The sequence below is a fragment of the Elephantulus edwardii genome, unplaced genomic scaffold (genome assembly GCF_000299155.1).
Source record: "Elephantulus edwardii isolate Elephantulus edwardi_28Jun2011 unplaced genomic scaffold, EleEdw1.0 scaffold00048, whole genome shotgun sequence".
Taxonomy (NCBI): Eukaryota; Metazoa; Chordata; class Mammalia; order Macroscelidea; family Macroscelididae; genus Elephantulus; species Elephantulus edwardii.
In genome coordinates, this window is record NW_006399798.1 from 6,612 (window position 1) to 30,622 (window position 24,011).

The following is a 24,011-nucleotide window of genomic DNA, read 5'->3' on the forward strand; positions in this document are numbered from 1 at the left end:
GTTGCACTACCAGCAGACTCCAGCAGAGGGCAAGCAGTGTACATAACAGCACTTGGTTCTGGTGCAGGTTTTGGCCACCAGAGGAAAAGGGACAAAGAGAAGCTACGATAGAGACAAGAAAGCACAAACTTTTATGATGACAGACGAAGGGGTTGAGGCAGGGAACAAATGCTCAGGAATTTAAGAGCTGTCTGCATTTTGAAGATCAACTTTATTCTTCTTAAGATCACTTACTGAGTCATTGTGTACAACTTAGAACCTTAGATCTTCTCCTGCATCACTGATGCAGGCGACTTATGCTCAGCCTGTATTACCTACCTGTAGTAACATAGATCTGACACCCTAACTCATAGGGGCAGTGCTGAGATAAACCCTGGCATGTGCTAAAAGTTCAGGAATCACTAAATGTCCCTTGTTCCTTCCAAGCCCCAGGTTGCAGGTCCTGCCCAAACCTGGGCCCCAGGTTCACTCACATTGGGAAATTCTACAGAGCAAGATCACTAGCAAGAACACTCAAAGGAAAAAGGAGCGGTGCTTTTAAAGACTCTCTAACATTGTGATGAGCTCGAACATGAGCACATGCTCTCAGGTGCCCACAAAAGGCCCCCTCTTAAACCTTTCAATCTCACCCTGCTGGCCATCGTGCAGACTCCACTTCCTAACTATTTTTAACTGTCTCCAGTTCAGGACCATGAACTCTCTAATTCTCTTGGCAACTCACAAAGCCTAGAGTGAGATGAAATTCTTATACATTGGACATTCCTGGGAAAGGGGAAAGTATGAACTATGAAGTGAAGAGCTAGACCTACGCTTGCTGGAGAGAATGATTATATATCTTTTATATATCGATATATAATGTTATTTGTTGGTGTGTACCGTCAAGTTGGAACTGACCCATAGCTGACCCTCCTGTGGGTTTTCAAGTGTGTATAATTTTATTGTCCCTGCGGGTCAGCTATGAGTCTGTTTTAAATTGACAGCACACATCAATACCTACTGGTAAGAAGCTGCAGTGCAATCCCAAAGGCATGTAGTTCCACTTCTTTTCCACTTCTGATGATGCAGCACAATCTCATTATTTTTCTGTTGTCAGATAACCTGTCTTAATCTACACTCTTAAAAATTGTGGATAACAACATCTATATACTCATGTTGATTAAAAAATAGTGAAATACCAAGAAAACTGGCATATTTTTGCATTTTTAATGTTGAAGTCAGTGTGGCCATCATGTGTTCAGGCTTCCTGGAACCAGAAATTGACTCAGCTGGAAGACACGGGCTATACACTGTCCAAGCCTATCACGGGCTCCTGACTACTCTCAGGGAGTTTAGGAGTAAGCATCATGGTGGGCTTGGTCACTCAGCACCACTTTGTGTGGCTGGGCAACTCAGAAACCCCAGTACTGCTTCTCCTGCTAGGACTCCCATAGAGGCATATGTAGCTGCCCAGGCTCTTAGAGGCCTGATTTAGGACAAGCAGTGGTATAAATGTGGAATGGTGACCTATCCACACCAACAGAATCCTAATACTGAGTCTTGCCCAGCTCTGTACTCCATGAATGGCCCATCACCAGCTCAAGTGAGCTCAAGTCTGCCACCTGGAGGCCCCAGTGCTGAGCTCTGCCTGGTCCACTGCTGTCATCTGTTCCCAGCGCTTACAGTGATCTCCTTTCCCAGGAGTAGCCTATGGAGAAGGTCGAGCCACAGACCAGCTTAGAGCTTCAGCTACCTAGTGCCATTTTTGGACACAGGGTTGAGGAGGAATTTCCTTCTGAACATGTGACCCTACAGCTCCTGGCTGCCTCGCCACCCACACATATACCCGTCCCACTAGCCCACAGGTGATAGCAGAGGTAGGCAGTGAGTTCCATCGGTCAGAGCTGTGGGCAGGACAACATAAACACTTGCTAACTAGGTGAGGGGCCATGTGAACAGTGCCAGGGCACCCCGCTCACCTACCACCTGGAGGGAGCCCTGAGGTCCTAACCATGCCTCCTACTTCCTGTAACAAAGGTGTGTCTGATTCCTGTGATGACCATGGTCAATTACATCCACCAAAACTGTTTAGATGATTGAAAAATGCGTCCATGAGCTCAGCAGGACTGGTTGTCATAAAAACAAGGACAGCCATCGGCTGTGAACATTCCTCAATCAAGAGACTTGAGTCAGGCTCGGCGATGATCTTTGTAGTGTCCACCAGCTGTGAGCTCTGTCATCAGAGGAGGGAACTGAGTGGTGTTTGGGCAGCCTCTGACCAGGGAGGACACACAGAGGGAAAATCACACCTCTGACTCTTTGTCCAGCTCTGGCCCATCGGTGGCCTCAGTCAGCCTGGGAAATATCTCAAGGCATTCACAGTGCTATCCACATAGCCCACCTGAGCCTGCATTCCCACTCACCAACTCCTTTCCAGCACATCAGCTCAAACGAAAAACCAGTGTCCACAGCTACTCAGGAACGGCTCAGGAGGGGGCTGGGACAGGGAGAAGAAAGACTGCAGCCGAGATGAGGTCAGACTGTGAGGGGCAACACATCTGCCCTCAGAGGTTTCCTTCTTATTTTAGAGGACTCCCTCAGAGCTGGACCCCAAGTTGAGTGCCAGGATGGATGGAACCAAACATCTTTCTCCTTCCAGGGGCACATGAGATATCAGATCCAGGACTCCAGATCCTCAGATTCACTCTCAGGAGATGGAAGGGGCAGGTCCTGCACTGACTGGGGCGGCAGGGGGGCTTAGCTAAGCAGTCCTAGGCACTCACCTGTACAGGGACTCCAGTGCCCAAAGAGAGAAGACACAAGAGAAGGCAGTTCCACTCCATCTCAACACCCACTTCTACTTCTTGTCTGACCACTGTGGGACCCTCCTGGTAGGCTACTTTGGCTGAACACCCTGCTCAGTCCCCAGACAGTCCCTGATAGGCACAATGTTCTGCTGTGAAAAGGGCTTGAAAGCCCCAAACGGTACATCTGAAGCCATGGTCCAACAGACTCCCTATCTCCCATGATGCAATGAACAGACACTCAGTTTTAGGGCTCCCACGGCATGTGTTGGGGGAGTAGTCAGCTGTGTCCCCTGGGAACTGTTCTCTGAGAGGCAAAGAAGGAGATGCCAGGATAAGCAGGGCAGCCCCCCCAGCTGCCCACAACCTTCCTACCCCCACTCGTGGTAGCCCTGCCCAGTTCTTCTGGCACATAGGCTGGAGTAAATGGTGGGTCACCTCTGCCTCATGGGGAATTCTCTGATTTTACATGGCCCTCAGTGATTGTTTGATCCAGATACGCTGAAGTGAAGGAGTGAGGCTGCCTGGTGCTCTCACAAAGGGTTCCTTCTTCCTCTTGTTCCACCCACACAGGCCAATGCTGAAGCCTTACATGTGGAACTGAGGCTTGGCCAGGAGGGTGGATAGTCAGTAGCCTTGGGTGGACTTGGTAGCTTGGGAATCTCCACAACCTCACCCCTCTGCCTCCCAGGAAGTCCCCCTCTCACTGCCCTGATCTCTAGAGGGCTCATCATCGCTCTCATAGCTGCTGCTCACCAAACCCTACGTGTGCTCATGTGACACTTTTTAGTGGAGGCCAGAGGGACAACCAAGACCCTAGGGGATCTCTTCTGCATCTGCTTCCCCTGGTCCCTGCACTCCAGTCCACAGAAACACACCCCTGCCCCTTGCCCCCTGGTGCATGGACCTACACTTGTACATTCAGCAAAGCTTCTAGGAGCCTCTGAAAAGAAGAGAAAACCAAGGGGGAATGAACAATGGGGAAAGGATCCGGAGGCTTGTGTGCTCAGGGTCCCAACCACATTGTGATCTCTGAGTGTCAAGCCTTCAAAGCCACCCACAGGCCTTTCCCCTCAAACCTCCCCCATGAGCCCTCCCTGGGAGGTAAAAAGGAAAAAAGACAGGGAACCAGATGAATAAAGCAAAGGAATTTATTATCAGCTCTCAGGCGAGTTCTGCACACCCAAGCCAGAGGAAAGCAGTAGGAATGGGAAGTCACACCTGGCAAAGTTATAACAAAGGTTTTATGTGCAGGGGGAGGGATGTAAGTTGATCTAGTGGTCAGCTCTCTCTATTCGGTGGTCCCTGTAGAGGACATTGATTGAGTGCCCTCTGATTCTTTCCCTGTGTGGAGCTGCCGAGGACCCTTTAAGTGAGTTGTGTCATAGCTGATGTTAAGCAGGAAGTGGTTGGTGGTCGTGCTCTCTTCTGATTGGCTGCAGCATTGGAATGTTTCCCAAGGGGTCTGTCTGTGCAGAATGCTGCCCAGCTTCCAGGCGACCTTTCACTCTAGAGAAATACTGAAGCCTGGACACTCTCTAAGGGCTAGCCACTCACTCCCTCCTCCCTCAGGTCCCATCCGATGAGGCCATGCTGATCCAGAAATGGACTGTAGGGTCAGTTTACGGGGCATCACTGGAACACTTGAGCTCTCTCTCCCCTCCTTGGCCCAGGAACACCTATGAACACTCAGAAGCCAAGATTTCAGAAGCCCTTCTGTGGCTGAGAGGAAGGGTGAGATCTAGAAGGTGGCCTTAACTGGATGTGACCCACCATGCTGGGGGTGGGGCATGACAAATCCCCCAGAAGAGGCAGCTTTTCCAACCTTCTTGGTAGTACTCTATTTCAGATCATTCGCATATGCTGAAAAAGGAAACATAGTGTATGAGAAACAGTTGCCCACACACTCCCAGAACAGGAGAACCCACCCCACAGAGTCCTGGCCCCACCCTCCACAGAGCCACAGGGAGGAGCCTAGTCCACTCCATTACCTCATGATGTGTCTCCTGTTTCCAAAACTTGCACACAGGTGCACACCACATACTCACACAGACACACTCAAGAACATACATTCACATGTGCACATTCACACATACATGTGATAAGCAGGTGAGAATGCATGTATATACATGTGTTAGTATTTGCAGACACGCATGCACATGAAGTACACATGCCCACTCATACACATGCATGTTTATGTGCATACATGTGCATAAATACATTCACATGCTCATGCATACACTCAGGTGTGTGCTATGCACATTGTGCATTCATGCACACACACCCATGCATACTCATGCCCTCACACATGTTCATAAGCAATCACACAGCTTTCACATGCACCTCTTAATCACAGAGATCCTCCACACACAGGCACCTTCTCTGACTCACACACTCTCAACCAGGGTCCTGCCCCCACCTGAGCCCTGTGGCTGAAAACCACACAGTGCGCCTTGGAAGGCTGGAATCAGGGCCATATCAGAGACTGGGGGCTGGCAGACCATGGACATGGCAGCTGGAGGGAGGCCCCTCCAAAGTGTGACCAGAGCTGCCAATCCATTTGGCATAGTAGCCAGAGCGTTTAGGGTCATGGAGGGATGCAGGATGCCTGAGGCAAGAAACAGCCAATTCCAGCATGAAGCAGCGAAAGCGGTCATGACCCAAAACCCAAAAAGATGTTAAGGGTTCAGTCTCTTCAGGGGGAAATGTTTGGATTAGAACCAGTGATATAGGGGAGGCAAAAGTTACATGAGCCAACAGAACCAGGCAACAGATATTGACATTCATAAAATTAGTGCTTTGACACATGAGTAATATACGAAGCAGTGGCCACTTTAGGCGAATGAATGAGGTCAGGGAACAGGGACCAGAATGAGAAACACCCACTAAACTTGGAGCTCTCCAGGTATCGTCTCATTCGCCAAGATTCTAGCCCCAAGGCCTACCCAGAAGAAGCCATAAATAAGATCTCACCTCACAGGCAGCTGCCTCCTCCATATTTCCTTTGCAAGGAGGAAGGTCTGTACTTTTGGGATGTAACTTTCTAATAATTCTCTCTCTCTCTCTTCAAAGCGTGGTCAGCCTTTTTATGTGGTGCCGCTAGGGCCATTGGCTGCTTCACCATGAAGCGGAACATCTCTTTCCCAGCCACTGGCTGCCAAAAACTTAGAGAAGTGAACGATGAATGCAAACTTCGTACATTTGATGAGAAGTGAATGGCCACAGAAGTTGCTGCTGACTCTCGGGGTTGAGTGGAAAGGATATGTTGTCCGGATCAGCAGCGGAAATGACAAGCAAGGTTTTCCCGTGAAGCATGGTGTCTGGACCCGTGGCCGAGCTCGCCCACTGCTGAGTAAGGGGCACTCTTGTTACAGACCACGGAGGACTGGAGAGAGGAATCACAAATACATCAGGGTTGCATTGTGGATACCAATCTGAGTGTTCTCAACTTGGTCATTATCAAGAAAGGGGAGAAGGAGATCCCAGGACTGACCGATACCACTGTGCCTCGTAGACTGGGGCCCAAGAGAGCCAGCAGAATTCACAAACTCTTCAGCCTCCCCAAGGAAGATGATGTACATCAATATGCTGTGAGAAAGCCACTGAACAAAGAAGGCAAGAAATCCAGGACCAAAGCGCCCAAGATTCAGGGGCTTGCTACTCCACATGTGCTGCAACACAAGCGCCGGAACATTTCACTGAAGAAACAGTGCACTAAGGAGGAAGAGGACACTAAGCTTTCGGGCAAGAGAATGAAGGAGCCAAAGAAAAACGCCAGGAGTAGGTCGCCAAGAGACGGAGGCTGTCCTCTCTGAGAACTTCTACCTCCAAATCTGAATCCAGTCACAAATATATATGTGGCAAATAAGCTCACATATTTAAAAAAAAATTTGGAAAAAAAGTGTAGTCAGAGGAAAATAGCTCCACATGTTATCACATGTCTGGCAAGAAAGAGGTAAACTGTAGTACATCTCTGTGGTCATCACAAGGGCTTGTCCCCACATGAGCTGGACTTTTCACCACAGAAGCTCATCTCTGACTTACAGACAGGGCAAAAGTCAAACTGGAAGCTGGTGACTTTCCTAGGAGTGCATGTAGTCTGTAGTCTGGAATGTTCCATGTGGCCCTTTCTCTCTATTCCATATCTCTGATTACATGTTGGTCAAGCCCAGCGCTGGGCACCCATAGGGCCACTGCCTTTCCTGAGAGTGCAAAGTGTGGGGACAGGCATATGGCTCAGAGATGGCTTGGGAGGCTGGCGACCTTCAGGATGGACGACGTGAGGCCAGATCAATCCTGGTCGTCATGCATCCACTCCCACAGTCCTGTCTTTGCCGGAGACCGAGCACGTGTCTTGTGGCCCCAGCCTCGGTTACGGGGATTGCAGTAGCCTCTGTTATGGCCTGCAATCAAGTGTCCCTCATAATCTCTTCTCCCAGCACAGCCTGCCCTGCACCCCTCATACCTATTACTGGGGAGAAGCCAATGCTGTCTGACCCTAATGGGAGGTGGCCATGCTCAGGGCTTCCCAGCCGTCGCTAACAAACCCTACCACCTCTGCTCACTTCAGGCCCATATGGGCTGCTGAGCTGGCCCCAGGATGGTGTCGGACCAGATGCTTCCTTTTTCCTCGGGCTGGAGTAAGGAGGGGCAGGCACCAGCCCTCCAATACTAAAGTCACTTCTGCTGCAGCCTGCAAGGATTATGGCCAGACAGGCTGATATCTGCTGCCTTCTGGCTCTGCGCAAGCTCCCTTCTCTCACCAAATCACCTGGGGTGACAGAGTGACCCTAGCTCTGGTGCTGTGGCGGGCTCGCAGTAGAGTGCTTGGAGATGGTCTTGACTCATTGGTCGTGTGGGGTCTACTGATGGCCAAGGGCCCCAAAGAGCATGGGTCGTCAGGCCTGAGAACTGTTTGGACTGTCTGAATTTCTGTGCCTCTGCTAGAATTCACGTCATCTGTAAGCACAAAGAGAACATGGAGGGCTTCAGTCCCACTTCCTAAACACGTGGAGATTTCTATGTGAGATAGAGGGCCTGTAAGAGGAGCATAAAAGGAGCCCTGAGCTCAAGCCTTCCAAAGACACCCCAGTGTCACCAGAAGAGGCAATAAGGACTCTCAGGAAATGCCCTCTGCTGCGGCTGCAACCTCTGACCTCTAACCTTTGAGGGTCTGCTCATATTGTCTTAGCGTCCTTGGAGAATGTGTCGCATTTCTGAGGCTGCTTTCCTTCCCAGGATGCTCGGAGGCCTCCCCACAGCCAGGATATAATGATCCTGAAAGGGAGCTCCTGACCCCACCCTACATGTCCAAGTCATTCCAGGGAAATGAAGTAAAAGTTGATTAAAATATGAGCAAACATTTGGGTACCTATAATCGGCCCCTAAGTTCCTGCCCCTTCAGGCCTGATCTGCAGAGCCCAGGATCCAGTCACAGTCTATCTCTCTACCCCTTCACTAGTACACACTTTGACTGCCTCAAACAGAGTTTATTTCTCCCATCTTACCAATACCATTCTTGCTGAATTCCTAGACTGTCCACTAGGGGACAGAATTACTCCTTCATAAGACTTCCCTTCCTGCTCCAGCAGGGTAACTTCACAGTTGTGAGCTTGATGTGTGGCTGTGGACTGATTATGCCCAGTGGAATGTAAAGGCAGGAACAGCAGGACGGTGCTGAGCAGAGGTTTAGTGCACCAACGCTTCTGGTCACCCTCCTGCTCTGCTTTGACCCATGGAAAGGGAATCCCCAGAGTTCTACCCCTTCTTCTGGATTCCAGGAGGAGAGAACGTGAGAAGCATCCTTGGTCCCCCTGACCCTGATCTGAACTTGACTCAAACTTGGCATGAAAGCAATTGAAACTTGATGTGAACCCAACTTGCACCTACCCTAATTTGACCTGATCATAATCTGAACCTGACCTGAGTTTGAACTAAACCCACCTCCCTACATCACCTGAATGTGACCTGATCCACACCTGAACTTGACCGAAACTTGTCCTGAACACAACCTGAACTTGACAAGAAACTGATCTGAGCTAGATCTAAACCCAACTGAATATGACCTAAATATGACATGAATGTGAACTGAATTTAACATGAATCAGCCTAAACTGGACCTGATCTGGACCTGTATGCTACAGCCAACACACAAACTTGTGAGTAAGAAAGAATGGGTATGGTAGGGTCATTTGCAAAATAGCATTGTTTCAACAAGATTTCTATAATACAAAATTTGGTACCCAAACTACAGTGCTATCAACAATAAAACTCAAATGTATAGCATTGGCTAATTAACTGATGGCTGTAACATGGAAAAATATGTAAAAAATTGGAAAACGGCAACTTTTGTTAAGTAGGGTTTAAAAATCACTAAAGTCACTTCCTGTGATTATTTGGAAAATAGGAAATATACCAAATTAACTAATGGCTTTAGGCAAAAGTTTTCTAAGCAAAATAACAGTAAAGAGATTTAGTAGCTATTACCAGATTTCATAAGAGACCTCAAGAGAAAAAAAAAAAGATGAGTGAAACACCCTCTAAGAATGTTTGGTTATGACTGAGAAATCTCTGTACTGTGGGGTCTCCCCAAATATAAATATATATATGGATATATTTACAGCAGAACTATGCTGCACAGGACTGTCAATGGCTGTCCCTTCAAGGACACACAGGCTATCCTGAACCCCACCTGCATCTCAAAGCAGCCATGCCATATTAACACACATACCTGTGAGCCAGGAACATAGCCGGTGGCTGGGACCTTTGGAATTGGGCTTGTTTGTAATGTGCATTACTCTGTGGACAGTTGACGACTGCAGGCACTAACCATTGGATCCCATCACTTGCTTGTCAGTTTGCTGTACTGTGGTCGCTTCTGTGTTGCAGTGGTGCTGGAAGCAAGGTCACCCATGGTGGAGAAGATTCAGTGGAACTTTCAGACTAAGATGGACTCAAAAGCAGACCTGGTCATTCACTTGGACATAATGGGCCTTTGAACTCTGTGAATGTTGTTGTTGTTGTTATGTGCCATCGAGTCATTTGTGACTCATAGCGACCCTATGCACAATAGCCCTAAACCCTGCTCTACCCTGTGCCCCAGTCACTGAATCAATCCATCTCATAGAGGGTCTTCCCCTCCTGCTCTGTCCCTCCACCCTCCCAAGCATGATGTCCCTCTCCAAGGACCGGTCCCTCATGGCAACATGCCCAAAGTATGTCAGACAAAGCCCCAGAATCCTTGCCTCCAAGGAGCAGCTTGGTTTAATCCTCTCCAAGATAAATCTGTTTGTTTTCTTGCCAGTCCATGGTATATTCAATACTCTTCTCCAGCACCACAGCTCAAAGGCATCAATTCTCCTTCTGTCTTCCCTAGTCATTGTCCAACTCTCTGATGCATAACAAGTGATTGCAAAGACCATGGCCCGTATCAGGCGCACCTTAGTCTCCAGAGAGACACCATTACTCTTGAGTACTTTAGAGAGGTCCCTAACAGCAGACTTTCCCATCGCAATATGCTTTTTTATTTCTTTTTTTAAAAAAACAAAACAAAACTCTGTGAATAGGAAGGGAAATATTGTCTATGTTGTGCCAGGAAACTAAACTCTCAGATTGAAAGAGACAGAAAGTACAAGTAAGGAAAACCTGCCACCTCAGAGTCCACATTAATTACTCGGATGGAGTAAAACTGTCACTCAGTGAAGACCTTTCTTTACTGACGTGCCTTGACTCAAAGTGAAGAGAAGCAATTGCAAACATCTATTACATAAAGGATTCTATGGGGACAATATTTAACAACGTTGTTGTTGTTGTTAGGTTCTGTTGAATTGAGCTTGACACATAGCAACACTATAAACAACAGATATGAGCCTTTCTGTGCCATCCCCACCATCTCTAACATACTCAAGCCCATTGCTGCAGTCACTATGTCGATTCACCTAATTTATGGTCATTCTCTTCTTCCCCATTGGAGAGACCTTTCCAAGCATGATGTTGCTCTCCAAAGAACGTCTCCTAGCATCATGACCAAAGACTCAACCAAAAACTGTTAGAACTAGTAGACCAATTTAACAAGGGACAAGATACAAGAGCAACATGCAAAAATCATTTGATTTCTCTGCAACAAAGAAAGTATGGAAAAGGAAACTTGAAAAGCAAGACCATTTACAATAAATAACCACAAGATGAAATACTTAGGAATAAACCTGACTAGAGACTCAAAAGACCTTTGTAAGGAAAACTACAAAACTTTGCTACACAAAACAATAAGAAATGGACAAATATCCCATTTGTGGATAGGAAGACTCAACATTGTGAAAATTATAATCCTACCGAAAGAATCTATATATTCTACACAAGCCCAATACAGATACCAAACTTGTTATTCAAAGAGATAGCAAATGCAACTGGCAGTTTTATTTGGAAAGGAAAGAGATCCCAAATAAGTACGGCTTTTCTGAAAAATAATTTAGGAAGCACCACACTCCCTGATCTCAAACCACTACACAGCTGTATTAATCAAACAGCACGTATTGGTACAACAACAGATACATAGACTAATGAATAGAATCGAGAACCAAGAAATCAACTCATCTGCCTATGGCCAATTGATATTTGATGAGGAAACAGATATCTGTTACAGGAACAAATGACAGTCTCTTTAACAAATGGTGCTGTCAGTATTGGATATCTACCTGTAGAAAACTCACACAACATCCAAAACTCAAATCGTACACAAAAATCAACCTAAGGCAGATTAGAGACCTATGTGTAAAAAACAGAAACAAATTTTAAACAGCCAAAAGTGTTTTACCAGGAGATAATAAAATCAAGAGATTGGATTTTCTAAAAATCAAATCCCTGTGTGTATGCAAATTTTTTCCAACAGTGTTAAAAGAAAGCCAAATGGGTGGAAAAAATCCCACATTTCAGACAAGGGACTCATAATTAAAGTTTACAGAATACTACAGAGCCTCCACAAGAAAAGACTGATAACCCAATTACAAAATGGACAAAAATATTAAAAGACTCTTCATAGAGAACGACATTCAGATGACCAACAAACACACATTTTTATCGCTGGTACTCAGGGAGATGCAAATCAAAGCAACAATGAGATATCATCTCAGGGAGCTCTGGTGGCCTAGTGGCAAGAAGGCAAGAAGCTTCACTGCAATCCCAGCGTTGTCCGGTTCGAATCCACAAGATGCCCTGCTGGAGGAGGTACAATCTCTTCCTGTACCAGTCAGATCCAATTTGACGGTACACACACACACACACACACACACACACACACACACACACACACACACTAAAATAAAATTTTAGATAAGAGTTTAAAAACAAAATAAAACAAAGAGATACCATCTCAACCCAGCAGCAGTTGGTGTTGTTGTTGTCTGCCATCGAGTCACCTGGAACCCATAGCAACCCTATGTATAGCAGCTCTGAACCCTGCTCTGTCCTGAACCTGTCTCACTAATTATGACACACCAACCCCTATTTCCCCAGTTACTGTATCAATCCATCCCATCCAGGGTCTTCCTCTCCTGCACTGTCTTGTTCACCTTCCCAGGCATGACATTCCTCTTCAAGGACTCGTCCCTCCTTGCAACATGTCCAAAGTATGTCAGATGAAGCTTCAGAATCCTTGCCTCCAGGGAGCAGCCTGGCTTCACCCTCTCCAAGACAGACTTATTTGTTCTCCTAGCAGTCCATGGTATAATCAATGCCCTTCTCCAGAACCACAGCTCAAAGGCATCAATTCTCCTTCTATCCTCCCTAGTTGTTGTCCAGCTTTTTGATGCGTAGCAAATAATTGCAAAGACCATGGCCTGTGTCCTGTGCATTTTAGTATCCAGACTGGCATTGTCGTTCTTAGGTACTTTGGAGAGGTCTCTAACAACAGACTTTCCCACTGCAGGTCATCTTTTAATTTCCTGGCTGCTGGTACCAAGAGTGTTGATGGCAGAGCCAATAAAACTGAAGCTATCAACAATCTCAATCTCTTCATCATCTATCATGATGCTGTCAATTGGCCCAGTGGTGAGAATCTTTGTTTTCTGGATATTGAGCTTCCATCCATGTGGAAGGCTGCAGTCCTTGACCCTCTGCAGCAAGTACTTTAGGTCCCCCTCAGTTTCAGCCAGCAGGGTTATGTCGTCAGCAAAACACAGATTGTTGATAAGTCTTCCTCCAGTCCTGTTGCCACATTTCTCCTCATAAAGCCCAGCCTCCCAGACAATCTGATCCACATATAGATTGAAAATATATGGAGATAGGACACATCCTTTGTTCGTACCCTTCCAAATTTTGTACCATGCAGCATTTCCAGCTCTGTTCTGATGACTGCCTCCTGGTCCAAGTATAGGTTTCGCATAAAGACAATCAAGTGTTCTGGAATTCCCATTCTTCTCAGAGTTAGCCACAGTTTTTTGTGCTCTACACAGTCAAATGTCTTTGCATAGTCAATGAAACACAGACATTCCTCTGGTACTCTCCGCTTTCAGCCAAGATCCATCTGACATTAGCTATAATATCTCTACTACCACGGCCTCTTCTAAACACAGCCTGTACTTCAGGAAGTTCTCTGTTGATACACTGTTCCAGTCATTTTAGGATAATCTTCAGCAGAATCTTGCTTGCATGTGATATCAATGATACTGTTCAATAATTTCTGCACTCTGTCAAATAACCTTTCTTTGGAATGGGAACAAATATAGATCTCTCCCAGTCAACTGGCCAGGTGGTTGTCCTCCAGATTTCTTGGCACGACTTGGTGAGCACATCCAGGGCAGCGAGAGCAGAGCTTAATGGGCAAACAGGGGTCAGTGTGATGGAATAGGATAGATGCAATGGGAACTTGAAGAGATGAAGTGGAAATAAACATAGATCAAAACATAAAACACAATGTATGTGAATCATTGTACAAAACACCATGTACATGAATGAAACACAATCTATAGGAATTATTCTACAAAATACAGAGTACATTAATTAAACACTATATATGAATATATAAAATTAAAAATATATATATGAATTCTTGTATGTAAACCAATACAAAATTTTAAAATAAAGATACCTTGGCAAGTGGATGCAGTTGCAGGTTCAAGGGTTTCTGCCATCTGAAAGCTTATCTGAGTGTTTTCAATCAATTCAGTAGTCATTGGGTCTGCCATCCTGTTATGAAGGAAGTCGTGCTGAGAGAACAGGGACTGTGAGCTGACGCAAAGGCAACACTCAGAGCGTGCCAAGAGGGACAAACAACGCACAGAGAAGCTAAAAGTCATTGCCCAGAACACCCACGGCTCTGCCCTGTTCCAATCCGCACGGAATCTCTGTTCTCAGCCAACTTGGGGTTTTATCTCAAACTCTCCTCAGGCAGGCCAGCCCACATGGGCTTCATGTCTGCATTCCAGAACCATGTTTAGAGCCTTTGTCAGCAGGTCCTGTGTACCTGTCTGCTCCATGAGCTGACCCCAGCCTGGGGAGCAGAAGCCTTTGGAGACTGAAGCTGATGGAGGGCTGCAAAGTGGATCAAAATTCTCTGCGATTAGGGGTCAGTTTTTACGTGCTATCTGGTCATGCCTGACTCAGAGCGACCCTATGACCAACAGAACAAATCCTGCCTGGTCCTGTTCCACCTTCCCCGTTCTCCCCATGTTTGAGCCCACTGGTGCAGCCACCATGTTGATCTCTTATTGAAGGTCTTCCTCCTTTTCGCTGGTCATCTACTTTGCTTCCAATAATGTGTATGGATAATATCCTATGACTCACAACATTATGCTTCAGGATACAACCTGTCTCTTTAACTTTGAATACATTATCATCCTTCTTCTGTTTTTCTCAGCATAGTATATTGTGTGATTGTTTGAACCACAATGGCCAAAGTCAGTCCATCTCATCTCATTTTATGCCTAGAACATCGATGTTCATACATACATTCAATGTCATTTTTCATGACTTCTAGTTTTCTGACATTTATGCTTTGTTCTGTGTTCCAAATATTAAAAGATGTTTGCAGCTGCAGTAAGGAAACTCTACAAATTATTAAGGAGAAATGGTGTCAATTTTGAGGTCCAAGGTGCATCTGATTCAGGCCATGGTATTTTCAATCACTTCTTATGCAACTGGTGGGTGCACAGTTAAACTGTGGTATTGGAGAAGGGTAAAAATTATCCCATGGACTGAAATACAAAACTAAACAGATATGTCTTAGAGAAGGTGCTGCTCGGAGGCAAAGATGATTATACTCTGTGTTCCATACTTTAGGCATGTTATTAAGCATGTTATTCCTTGGAAAGGGACACCATGGTTGGAAAGGTAGAGAGACAGTGAAAGGAGCATCTTCCAGAATGGACCATACAAAACTTGACAGGACTCTCAACTCCACCAAGACTGTTTACAAGCCTAGAACTTGCTTTCCAACGAACTCGGGGACAGGATGCTACAGGGGTAGTGCTGTAGTCCTAGAAAACCACCATTGAAGTTCCATTACAATTTCCTACAACCATCAGTTCCATGTACAATTTCCTCATGAAGGCACAGATGTATCAGAAGCAAAAGCTTCGTTCCTCCAGTCCTAATAATTACAGCTAAGATTTCCTTGCCCACAAAGGACAGACACCACTTGGCAGGAAGAAGCAGAAAAGAAACTGGACAGTTCTATAGTGGTCAGGGTAGGATTACCAAAATGAGGTCACGCTGTGAGACAAATCTTTATGGTTCTGGAGATAAACCATACCTAGACATGGACCTGTAGACTAGCTCCATGTGAGATTTGAGGACTGTAATAAAGGGACCTCCATTTAGGAATCTTCTTCTTGAGGGCTGTTGTCTCACCACTACAGATTCATTCTTTGACAAAGGCTTGTGTTGCTAAGCAACACCAGTCCCAGTTGCTGTCAGATAATGTACAACTTAAAATCAGGAAAGGTGTGCATCAGGATTGATTCTTTTCTTCATACCTACTGAATCTCTATGCTGAACAAATAATTAAAACAAGCTCAACAATCTGAATACAAATGTGGTATAAGGGTCGAAGAAAGACTCATCAACAACCTACACTATTCAGATGATACCATCTAACTTGCAAAAAGTGAAGTACTTGTTAAGGAAGATCGGCAACTTCTGCCTTCAATACAGATTACATCTCAACATTAAGAAAACAAAAATCTGCATCACGTCATGATAGATGGAGAAAAGTTTGAGTTGTTAATGATTTCATCTACACGGACTGCAAGAAGAACAAACAAGTCTTGGAGGAAGTGGAACCAGAGTGTTCTTTAAAGGCAAGGATGATGACTTTGTCTCACATACTTTGAGCTTGTTGTAAGGAAGGATCAGTCTTTAGAAAAAGATACCATTTAAAAAAATTAAATTTAAAAAAAAAGAAAAAAGAAAAAGATACCATTATTGGAAAAGAAAAGAATGGAAGGAAGGAAAGAAAGAAGGAAGAAAGAAAAAATGAAAAAATTAGATGGATTGACATGGTGACTTCAACAATGGACTTGACAATGTCAGAGATCACGTGATGGTGCAGAGTAGGGCAAGGTCTCCATCTGCTGTTCATAGGGTTGCTCTCAGTTGTAGTCAACTGGATGGCACTTGACAACAGCAACTTGGTGATGACACAGATGTCATGTGCTCGTTAGAGTTTTTAATGGCTGATCTTTTGCAGGAAGATCATCAGACCTTTTTTCCAAAGTGCCCTTGAAGGGGCTTGAATCCCTAAGTTTTTAGTTATCAGTCAAGTGTGCCAACTATTTACAGATTCATGTTGCTAAGGCAGCATGCAGACATCTCTGCTAGAGAGGGCATAGGAGTGTCCTGGAACTCCAGCCCCTCAAAAGGCATCTCATCACGGGGAGAAGAGTTGAGTGCAGAGAGGAAAGGTGAGAGGAGAACTAGGGGCAGTGCAGGTGGCTGTGGCCAATATAAGAATCCGGGGTGGGGGGGGGCAGGAATAAGAAATCAGGGCAGAGGCTCTGGAGTCAATGTGGTCCAGATAGGAAGGAAGATAGATAGAACCATGCCAAGGCCTTCTCTCCAGACTGAGTCCTTAGGGGGTCCTCTGAGAGCCAGATGGCAGGAAGATGGGCCTCCTTTGAGGCAGGAAGGTTTCTTTAGGATGGATTGAAGTGTGGAAGCCTTTATAAGAACCGGAAAAGAGGGGCTACAGTTCCAAGCTGAGGAATAGGGCTAGGCAGAGAAAGGAGGAGGTGCCAAGGCAGAAATATGAAGGATGGTCAGCACTTAGCATATGTGGCTTATTCAGGACTCAGATCAGCCCACCTGACTGGTCATCATCATCCATTCCATGAATGAAATGCCCAGTACTTAGCCAAGGCCTGTCTGTAGAAAGCAGAGTCCAGATCAAACTGTCCAACTTAGCCTGCTGCTTGGAGGTTATTGGATCCTGAGACCAAGCCCCAGTACCCCTAGGTATCAGGGTTAGATCTCAGCAGCTGCCAGCTGAAACTCATATCCCTCCCTTAAGGAGACTGGCCACATTTAAGCAATAGACTAGTCAGTGAGACCATCTTTGCCCCAACAGAATTTTCCCACCCTGGTGTAGCTTAGCTTTGGTTTTCACAGTGTGTTTGGTGTGAGGGTATGCAGTGGTCAAGACACAGAGGACAGACCACTGGGCTTGTTAAAAGTACTAGCTTATAACCTTCCCTAACAACATGTCCAAAGTATGTGAGATAAAATTTTATTTCTCATCCTTTCCTCTAAGGAGCACTCTGGCTACACTTTATCCTAGATATAGCTGTTCATTCTTTTTGCAGTCCATGGGTTAGCTAGTACTCTTCTCCAACACCACGACTCAAAGGCATTGATTCCCCCCTCCCCCCGTCATTCTTATTTATTGTCCAGCTCTCACATGCATAGCAAGTTGAAAATACCATGGTCTGAATCAGGCACTTCTTAGTCTTTAAACTGACATCATTGCTCCTTAGTATTTTGGAGAGGTCCTTGACAGTAGACTTTACCAATGCAACATGTCTTTTTTTTTTTTCTCAACATGTCTTTTGATTTCTTAACTGCTAGTACCAAGGGTGTTGATTATAAACTCAAGTAGATGAAATTGTTGACAACAACATTTATCATGAATTTGCTTATTGGTCCAGTGGTGAGGATTTTGGCCTTCTTGATGTTGAGATAAAATTCATATTGAAGGCTGTAGTCTTTGATCCTCTGCAACAAGCGCTTCAAGCTTTCCTCACTTTCAGCAAGCAAGGTTGCATCATTTGCATAATGCAGGTTGTTGATGAGTCTTCCTCTGATTCTGATGCCACATTTCTCTTCATAAAGTCCAACTTCTCAAATGATTTGCTCAGCATAAAGATTTAATAGGTAGAGAGAATAAATATAGCACTGATGCACACCTTTTGCAATTATGCATCAGAGAGCTGGACAATGACCAAGGATGACAGAAGGAAAATTGATGCCTTTGAGTTGTGGTGTTGGAGAAGAGTTTTGAACATAACATGGACTGTCAAAGGAACTAACATGTCTGTCCTGGAGAGGTCAAAGCAAGCTGTTCACTGGAGGCAAGGATTTTGGGACTCTGTCTCAAATATTTTGGGCATGTAGCAATGATGGACCAATCTTTGAAGAAGGATATCATACTTAGAAGGATGGAGGAACAGCGCAGGAGAAGACCCCAGATAAGATGGATTGACACAACAACGGGGTAAATGAGGGTAGGGGTGTCTGAGGCAGTGAGATTATCTCAGGACAGAGCAGGATTTAGACCTGTTGTGCATAGGGTCTCTATGAATCATACTCAACTCAATGGCACATGAGAACAACAGTGTTCCTTTGCTCAGTTTGGACATAGACTCTTGGTCTAGGTATAGGTTTTGTATGAGCACAATTAAGTGTTCTGGAATTAATATTCTTCTCAATGTTAGCCATTATTTGTTATGATCTACACAGTCAAATGCCTTTTCATAGTGAATAAAACACAAATAGACATTATTCTGGTATTCTCTGCTTTCAGCCAAAATCCATCTAACATCAGCAATGATATCCCTAGGTCACATCCTCTTCTAAAACCAGCTTGAACATCTAGCAGTTCCTTGTCAAGGTACTCTATCGGCTGTTTCTAGATGATCTTCAGCAAGATTTTACTTGGATGTGATATTGTTTTGTTTTTTTTTTTTATTTTTGTGTGCGTGTACCGTCAAATCAGATCTGACTGGTACAGGAGGAGATTGCCCCTCCTTCCCCGGCAGAGCATCTGGTGGATTCGAACCGTGCACCTCTGGGATTGTAGTTGCAGCTTCTTGCCACTAGGCCACCAGAGCTCCCCTGGATGTGATATTGTTAAATGATTTCCACACTCTGTTGGGTTACCTTTCTTGGGAACGGCAACAAATAAACATCGCCATTCTTAATCCTCAATCCTCTTCATCCACCTGACTTTCATGAGCACCAACTAAGTGCCAAGACCCAGGCTGTCTGGGGTTACTGGGAAACAAAAAATAGGCTCAGTACATGTCCCTGGTGAAAGGCTGAGGAAAGAAGCTTTACTGTCCTGATATTCAGCACTTACACTACTACATCTTGTTTTTTTTATGAAGACAATTACGTAAGAAGAATCTTGTGCAAAAATATTTGTTCATTTCCCTTTTCTTAGGGCTAGCTCATCAGAAGTGAAATAAGTAGGTCAAAAGGTATGAGTGTTCTAAAGAACAAAGACAGGTTTCTCAGAGAACATAGCATCCTTGAAGACTCTCCAGTACTAAGCAAGGGGCCCAGTGGGCCACCCCTCTTACACAAGGACCAATTGTCAATGAATCAAAATGTTCTACGTTACATTTCTTCAATTACTGGTGGGCAGACTCTTTTTTCATTTGTTTATTAACCATTTGGACCCTCACAGACCAAACTATCCAAAAGTGATCTTTGCCAAACTATCCAATGGGGACAGTAACTGTCCCTATCTACAAAGGAATGCCTCCAGGAGCTGTGGCCGATGAGAGAAAACAACGATATAGTACCCAAACCTGGTGACCCAACTCCTTCTAGTCCTGGCCCCTGGTGGAAGAGCTGATGGATCACAGGCTTTGAGCATGCTGCTCCTCCAAGGCTACTAAACGCTATGTGTGACCAGCCCTGTCAATTCAACATTAAAACAGCAGTCAATTCAACATTAAAGTAGTAGTGTCCACTTCTGCTTCTTGTGACCGGTCATCATGGCAGCTTTGCTTGAAATAGAGCAAGCCTGAGCTGCAAGAAAACAGGGAGACGTGCGCATATTTGCTGTAATGTGGTGAAGTGAGTGCTGACAGTCTCACTGGTTTATGGAGCTGAAAAGCCAACCTTTGGTACCAAGAGCCTTAGTCTCAGGCCAGCACAGCAACCAAAGTGGAAATGCTTTATAGGAATGATGGATTGTAAACAGCTGGTGTGATCAGGCGTTCACTGCCCAAAACTGCAAATCAAAACCCACATGTTTAATAAACAGATGATGAATCAGAAAGTGAACAGAGAAAGAAAAAAAAAAAGGCAAACCTCAGATTTGGCCTTGAACTTGCAGAATGACCACAGCTAACGGTGAGACAGGACTCAATCTTCCCCCAGTGTACACCAGACACCCTGTTCACACAGCTGTTCTCAGGATCAAGGCTCAGAGCTGGAGCCCAGAGATGCATTGTAGCCACCAATCCACCCTCAATACTCTCTAAAACTGGGTCACTCATGAATCATCACAGGTTTCCAGTATTCTAAGGACTCTCACCTGCCTCTGCTTTTTCCTCTTCTTCCATTTTGAGGGCCACACTCTACCTGGTCCTGACAGCATCTCTCACTTCAGCAAGGTGATGGATATGGCAAAGGTGACTGAGAGTCAGTGGTTATGAAAACTAGAATGAAAGAGCTCTGTGAAAAAGAAGGAGGGGAGAATATTTACAAACACAACTGGAAAGTCACAGAGGTTGCCAGTGGCTTCGTGGATAACAGTGTCTGTGTGTGGCAGAGAGATAAAAATGGAGTTGACTTACTGAGCGGTAGAAAGAAAGAACTCTGGGCAGTGTGGAGTGAGGTGACTCACTTGGCCATTGTGAGGACAAAAGAAGTAAGATGGGCGAAGAACGGTCTAGGGTGTGATGGAGGTCAAAGAAAATGCACCTGAAGGCCGAGGAGGTCAAGGATCCTGAGAGAGAAACCAGAAAAGGAGGTTTGAGCAAACAAGAGTAAGAAGAACCTCAGTGTGGCCAGAGAAGAGGTGCTTCATACACAGCTGGAAAACTCAGTGTTTTACTTGTTATATGCATGGTCTTTTTTTAATAAAAAAATTATTTTATACTGATTTATTTACAAAGTTTAAATACATTGTTTTCCACAAAAGATCCTTTCCATTTCCTTCACCCCCACCCACCCATCGAATTGTGCAACGCTATGATTAATACAACACTACCCCTTGCCCATCCTCAACCCCTCTGCTTCCACCCTCCCCACCCACTTGTATCCTCATACTCATTCTACAATAATGGTTTTATACAGTATTTGTCCTTGTGCAGCTAAGTTAGTTCACTCTGCATAATGTTCCCCAGTCCCTCTTAGGTAATAATTTACAAAATCATCACTCCTGCTTGCTGCGTAGAATTCCAGTGTGTGAATGTACCACAACTTCTCAATCCGTTTGTTTGTGGTTGGACATCTTGGCTGTTTCCATGTCCTTGTGATTGTGAATAATGCTGTTATGAACATTGGTGTACAAATCTCTGTTTAAGCCTCTGTTCTCATTTTCTTTGGGTCTATTCAGAGCAGCACTGACAGAAGTATCAGTCAGTAGATTACCAGACACTACAGAAGTAACAGAATCAGTAGACAATTAATATGTTCAAGGATTTTTTTTTTAAATGAACATAATGAAGAGAAAAATGGAAACTTTTTTAAAAGCAAAACTACTGGTGCAAACTCAAATAATGTTGTTAGGTGCCATCAAGTCAAGTGTGACCCATACTGACAATATGCACACAGTTCTGAGCGCCGTCCTGTCCTGTGCATCTTCACACTTTCTGACAACACTAGAGCCCATTGTGGCAGTCCACCTGGCTAAGGGTCTTCCTCTCCTTTGCTGGCCCTCAGCCTTCCTGAGCATTATGTTCTTCTCCAGGTAATAGTTCCTCCTAGCAACATGCTGAAAGTGAGGCAAAGCTTTATAATCTTTGCCTCCAAGGGGTACTCAAGGCTGCAGTTTCTCCAAGACACACCTGTTTATTCTTTTGGCAGTCCATGGGGTGTTCAGTAACCTTCTCCAACACCACAGCTCAAAGGCATCCCTTCTTCTTCTATCATTCTTATGCATTGCCCAGCTCTCAGATGCAATAGCAAGTGATCTGAAAGACCATGGCCTGAATAAGATGCACCTTATTCATTAAACTGGCATCAGTATGCCTCAATAATTTTGAGAGGCCCCTGACTGCAGACTTTCCCAGTGTAATACATCTCCTGATTTCCTGACTGCTGGTTAATTGTGGATCCAGCTAAGATAAAGTTGTTGATAGTTTCTGTCTTTTCTCCACCTATCATGATGCTGCCTATAGGTCCAGTGGTAAGAATTTTTATTTTCTTGACATTGAGATGCAATCCATATCAATAAGTGCTTCATGTCCTCCTCACTTTCAGCAAGCAAGATTGAGTCATCTGCATAACACAGGCTGTTAGTGATTCTTCCTTTGATCTTAACGTCACATTCTTCTTCATTGAGTCCAGGTTCTTGAACACTCTGTTCAGCATACAGATTAAGGAGGTATGGATAGAATACAGCCCTGATGTACTCTCTTCTTAATTTTAAACCATATAGTGTTCCTTGCTCTGTTGGTACAGCAGCCTCTTGGTTATGCCTTTGCATGAGCAGTTAAGTTCTCTAGGATTCCCATTCTTCTCAATGTTAACCACAACCTATGATTCATACAGTCAAATGTCTTTGCATAGTCAATAAAGCATAAATATTCTTCTGGTGTTCTTTACTTTCAGCCAGTATCAACATGACACTAGCAATGATATTCCTGGTGCCACAGCCTTTTCTAAATCCTGCTTGAATTTCCGGCAATTCCTTATCTACGTACTTATTCTAGCCATTTTTGAATGATCTTGAGCAGGACTTTGCTTGCATGTGATATTAATTCTATTGTTCAATACTTTCCACATTCTGTTGGATCCCCTTTCTTGGGAATGGGAACAAATATGAACCTCTTCCAAATTGTTGGCCAGACCCCTGTCCTCCAATTTCCCTGGGATAGACTGGTGAGAACATCCAAGGCTGTATCTGTTAGTTGAAACAAGTAAACTGGTATACCATTGACTCCTGGGGCCTTATTTTTTGCCAATCCCTTTGGTGCAGCTTTAATTTCTTCCCTCATTATCATTGGCTTCTGCTCAGATGGTTGTTGTGTTATTGTTATGAGCCAGCTAGTCTCCTGCAACTCACAGCATATACAAATGTATAGCAGCTCTGAAGCTTGCCCTGTCCTGATCCAGTCTCACTGACTCTGACACACCTACTGCCCATTCCTCTAGTTACTGTGTCAATCCATCTCATCTGGTGTCTTCCTCTCCTGTGCTGTCCCTGCATCCTTCTGAGTATGCGGTCCAAAAACCAGTTCCTCCTGGCTAGGAGCCCAAAGTGTATGAGACAGTTTCAAAATCCTAGCCTCCAAGGAGAAACTTGGTTTCACTCTCTCCAAGACAGACTCATTTATTTTCTTGGCAGTCCATGGTATGTACAAGATGCTTCTCCAGCACCACAATTTGAATGCATCAGTTCTTCTTCTGTCATCCTAAGTCATTGCCCAGCTCTCTCTGATACATAGCAAATAATTACGAAGACTATGGCCTGGATCAGGCACACCTCAGTCTCTAGACTGACATCATTGCTTCTCAGTACAATGGAGAAGTCCCTGACAGCAGAGTTTCCCAAAGCAATTAATTTTTTGATCTCCTGACTGCTAAGTATCAAGAGTGTTGACTGTAGAGCCAAGCAAGCTGTAATTGTTAACAGCTTCAATCTCTTCTCCTTCTATCATGGTGTTGTCTTTTGATCCAGTGGTAAGAATCATTGTTTTCTTGATATTGAGCTTTAATCCATATTGAAGACTGCATTACTTGATCTTCTGCAGCAAGCAGTTCAGGTCCTCCCTCAGACTCATATAGTATCTCTTACATTTTTTTCAATATCAGTCAGTTCTTTTTGGTACAGTGACTGTATATTTC

The 24,011-nt window shown here is 44.8% G+C and overlaps 1 pseudogene; it reads left to right on the forward strand.

Moving 5' to 3' along the window:
• Positions 1 to 5,902: 5,902 nt before the first annotated feature.
• Positions 5,903 to 6,648, forward strand: LOC102851931 (annotated as a pseudogene).
• The last annotated feature ends 17,363 nt before the right edge of the window (positions 6,649 to 24,011 follow it).